Raw genomic sequence first — 5,506 nt, forward strand, 5'->3', positions numbered from 1 at the left:
GGTGGCCGCCGCAACTGCAGCCTCAGAAAGAGCAGCATAACGCTCGTCGAAAGTCTCAATCAGCATGGTCTTAATAGACCCGAACATCTCTGGTATCTCTGCCCTGATGGCCGTAACCACCTCCTCGTGGATGATCTCACAGATCTCCTCATCACTAGCCCCACTGCTCTCTGGCATATGACATGTCCTCACCATGATCAACCTCTGAAATACAACATACGATAAATTAGAATCCATTCGAGCATACTCACACTCGACAACTCTTCCCTCCTTGATCCTTGGCATTTCGAAGGTTCTTATCTGAACTGTACACCGCTCCGGTGTTTTCAGTAGTACGGGTTAAATACTACTGTCCACACCGTTTCAGTATACACCCCCAAATCTTCCTCTTCGGACTCCAAGTCCCAAATACTCTATCACTCTCTAACAAATCTCTCATAAGCTCCTCGCTGCTACCTATTCACTCTCAAGCATCTCATAGCAGCTCACCTTCCCCTAGGCTAAGGCATCACAAATCAGGGCACTCTAGTCCTAATAGGAATACCTAGCCTGCTCTAACAAGAGAATACATCATATCAATCTCATAAACATATAATATAAGGGTATTTTGGGAAATCACCGTTCGGGCGTTGACTGATCGTACACACGTTTCTGCTATGAGTTTCTCTAAAAATCTTTTATTTCTTTTATAAAATTTGGTTCTCTTTTGAAAATATTTCCAAATCCTCAGTTTGAGTTCAAATACCCCCGAAGGTGTACCCGAATCCCTCAAACCAAGGCTCTGATACCAACTTGTAACACCGTAAACTTCAAAACAAAATTTTCAAATTTTATAAAGCATAATTCCGTTAATACTCATAAAAACACCCATCATGTTTAAAATTTAATTCAAGTTATACAAAAATCCCAAGATCACATAATCATAAAATCCCATGCGTGTGTACTGATCAAGCCTGCGCCTTCCCACGGTCGTCACTAGTACCTAAAACAAATAACACCAAACACTGTAAGCATAAAGCTTAGTGAGTTCCCCAAAATACCACATATAACACATATTAGCCACTCGAGGCTATAACTCCATGGGTCCGTGCGCCCAAACTCTGTGAACCCTCAGGTTCTTACTCTGTAAACATGCACATCATAAATCACATAGAATAATACAATGCAACACATAACACATATATAGCATACAAACACTATATCACATAACTCTAGTTACCTACTCAAGGTAAAGTATAGTGAGAAGACTCACCTCGTGAATCTCGCTAACTCGCAAATCCTGGAAATCACTCGTGCTCGATCCCTCGAGCTATAATCCTCCTATAACACAATATATATCTCTAATTAACACTTTCACAACTAAGGTTGACTTCCCCTATCAAGTCAACATTGGTCAATGCTGGTCAACGGTCAACTTTGACCGCACTCGGCGAGTGCACCAAAGCGACTCGGCGAGTCTATACGTGTTCACTGACTCCCTCGGATCCTCTCCTGGTACGTCGAGTACTTCCCTGACTCGACGAGTTCCACCTGGCATGAATCACAGGGCCACAACAAATCAACTCGCCGAGTCTCAAGAACAACTCGGCGAGTTCCAGCTTGACTCAGTCCACTTGTCAACCTTCTCCGACTCTCCCTGACTCACTGACTCAACCCTTAACTCGGTAAGACCACTCGCAGAGTGGTTAAGGACAACCTTCATGCTACTCGCCGAGTCTGTTCTTCGGACTCGGCGAGTCTACACCATGCATGAACTCAAACTCACTCCTGAGGTCAGATCCGCTCCAAAATCCCATAGATCCAGTCCTTCCAAGCACATATACCACGTAAAGTTTCAATCTTGGTGCTCATGCAAAGGTCCAAAGGCCTTATTTGATGATGTGGTCTCTAGAATGCCATTCTAGGCTCATGGCCTCCATTAACACCCATAAAGCTCGAGGGAAAAAGGTCTCTGGACCTCTTTGGGTCCAGATCTAAAGTACCAACACCAGAAAGAGGCCAATTACTCCATGGATCTTTCCACAAAGAAACCCTAACTCTAAGATTTACACCAAGGACTGAGATAGGAACGAATGGTTACCTCAAATGAAGTCTCTGAGCTAAAAAATCACTAGATTAGCACCTCCTTTGGTCTCCTCTTGCCTTGATCCTCTTCTAAGAGCAAAAACACCCACAATTAGCCAAAGGTCTTTCTCCTCTCTCTCTTACAAATCGCTCAAGGAATCTTTAGGGTTTTCTCTGGGGTTGGTGGCCGCAAATGACGGCCATAAGCCCTCTTAAATAGGTCTCATACCCCGGAAATTAGGGTTTCATTAAACAACATGGACTCGCCAAGTCCACCTTTTGGACTCGTCGAGTCCAAACGCGAACCCGCGTCCAAACCACAATCCTACTCGGCGAGTTTGAGCTCCAACTCGCCGAGTCCCCTCATAAATCACCAAAAATTACAAGAATAAATAATACCTGGAAATCCGGGCTGTTACAAAGTGATGAGGAACTTTGTCAGATGATCCATGATGAGGTGGCAGCGGAGATCCAGGCCGAGATTCCGGAGATGTTTGGGTCTATCAAGACCACTTTGATTGAGACCTTTGACGAACGTTATGCATCGATGGCTGAGGCTGCAACTGCTACAGCTATGGCTGCTGCCAGGCCTCAGGGAGGTAAATCGTTGTTGTTTTGGGAGTTCAACAATAGGAAGCCACCTGAGTTTGAAGGGACATAGAATCCTATCGCTGCGATGAGATGGATTGCTGATATTGAGGGATCCTTCTACACATGTTCATGTCCGGAGCATCTGAGGGTATGGTTTGCGTTGAACCAGCTTCGCTTGGGAGCGAAGGACTGGTGGAAGTTTGTGACGGAAAGCTTCACTATTGCAGAGATTTCAGAGGTGACTTGGGAGACGTTCACCACCTTGTTCAGAGATGAGTATGTTCCCCCAGTGGAGAGGGAACAGTTGGTTCAGGAGTTCTTGACCCTCAAGTAGGGTATTGATTCAGTTACTATGGTTACCAGGAAGTTCCATGAGAGGGCGATGTTTTGCCCTGAGTAGGTGTCTTCTAAGCAGGCACGTATGAGTCAGTATTTGGGCGTTTTGAGGAGAGACATTCGGGAGTTCGTGTCAAACTCGACTTACCGGACATTTGCTGAGGTCCAGGAAAATGCCCAGAAGAGGGAGATTGAGTTGGAGACTCAGGCCAGGGAGGAGGCCGAGTCTCAAAGGATGGATCGGCGGCCGACAACCAAGCGGGCCAAGTCCGCTGATACGAGATCTGGAGGCCAGAAGGGCCGCACTTGTGGGAAGTGCGGCAAGGGACATGATGGGGTCTGTCGGTTGGATGCTTGCTACAAAGGTGGCAAGGAGGGGCTTATCGCCAAGGGTTGCCCCAAGGGATTTATGGTTTGCTTCTATTGCAACCAGACTGGCCATCGGAATGTCGAGTGCCTGCAGTTACATCAGGGATCAGCACAGGGATCTGCACCTGCTGCTAAGGTTACCGAGGTTCAGCCAGTGAAGGTCGAGGCACCGAAGGCTCATGGGAGAGCTTTCCAGTTAACAGCTGAGGAGGTCCGCGCAGCACCCGATGTTGTGGCTGGTACTTTTTTTTGTGAATTTTTTACCTTCTTTAGTGTTATTTGACTCGGGTGCGAGTCGGTCATTGTTTCCTTGGAATTTAGTCAGCACTTTAGTATCCGACAAGAGGCGTTGAGTCGACCTCTGCGAGTTTCTATAGCTGACGAGCGAGCGATGTAAGCTACGGATGTGATCTGAGGATGTATACTTGAGATCTTTGGTGTGGAGTTTCTGATAGATCTGGTCTCGATTGCGATAGATCTTCGGTGTGATCCGAGGATGTATACTTGAGATCTTCGGTGACGAGCTTTGGATCGTCCTTTGATAGTTGGATTAGTGTCTAAGTCCATAACTATTTTGGTATGTACTTGACCCGATGGTGCATGGTCCTTTTGGGTTGCCTTCACCAAAGCAACTTGATAGGATGAATTATGGAGAGAGAGGATTAATTATGATTTATTAATATATTATGAGAATAATATATTAAAGGAGAAATCATATTGTTTAATTAAATATTAATCAAGAATTAATAAGAATTGACTTTGTGGCTAAAAGACATTAATTAAATAAAGGGGACTAGAACTGTCAATTGTGTGATAGTTTAATATTAGGCTAATGGATTTCATACAGGATGGAGTGGACGAATTCTATGAGGAAACCCATTAGAAATCGTCCAAGGCCTCTAAGGAGGGAGTGCATGGGTTACATAGGGCCTAAGCATTCAAATTAGGGTTTCCTCGTTAGATAACCCTAATAGCCTCACTATTTAAGGACCCCTAGGGCACCAAAAACGTGGCCAACTGATTCCTTAGGATTTCTACACGTTTTTGGGTGCCTCCTCTCTTGTCATTCTTCATCCTCTTGCTCTTGGTGTTTACGAGCCATTAGAGGAGTGACACTTGTGACTCTAAGCTTTCTAAAGCCATTACAAGGAGGATTTGAGATTGTTATTGCTACATAACAATCAAGGTAAGATCTAAAACCCATTCATATGTTAATATGATTAATTGTATGCTAGATCTAGGGTTTATAACTTTGGATATTCAATTGCATGTTAATTAGACAAACTAGATCGAAAAGCTATTATGGTTGCATGTACACCATAGGAATGATGTTTTGCTCATAACCCATCAGTGGTATCAGAGCCATGGCTGTTTGTTTGATGTATTTGATGCTATTGTGAATTATCCTTGCTTAAAGATCGAAATTTAGGGATTTTGGGGGCTGAACTCGCCGAGTCCATAGATGAACTCGCCAAGTTCTTGGTGAACTCTCCGACTCCATCCCTGACTCGACGAGTCAGCTGGTTAGAAAGAGGGAAAATTGGGATTTTGTGCTATTTTAGCTGTGGGATAGTTACCAAATCGTCTTTTATTGACATAAATCATATTTTTATGATATTGGGTGATTATCTTTGCCAAAATTAATGATAACTTCATATTAGTTAGATGATTATTTCCTTATATGATTAGATTTAATTATTTGAATTATTTGGTGAATTATCCTGCAAGAATTTGGACTAGGTCAAATTAGATAACCACCAATTAATTGTTAATTTCCTTATTTGGATTTTGTGATCTAGAATATTCTTAACAAAGTTTGGAAAAGTTTCAAATTAATCCCTTTAGGTTTTATAGTTTAAATTTGAACTTAAAAGTTTTGTTTTTGAAAGTTAAATAAGTTAAACCCTAATGTTTTGAAATGTTTCAAAACTTGCCCTCAAGTTTTGGAATTTAAAAGTTGATTAAAAGTTTAATTTAGAAATGTTAAATTCTAAAACCCTAGTATTGTTTTGAAAAGTTAAAATCGCACCCTTATGGTTTTATTAATTAATTAAGGTGTATAATTAAAAGAGATTTAATAAATCCATAAAGTTTTGGTTTACATTTAATTAAATTAAAAGTATAATTATTAAATTAGACCACCTAG

The sequence above is a fragment of the Lactuca serriola genome, chromosome 5 (genome assembly GCF_051521515.1).
Source record: "Lactuca serriola cultivar US96UC23 chromosome 5, Lser_US96UC23_V15, whole genome shotgun sequence".
Lineage (NCBI taxonomy): Eukaryota > Viridiplantae > Streptophyta > Magnoliopsida > Asterales > Asteraceae > Lactuca > Lactuca serriola.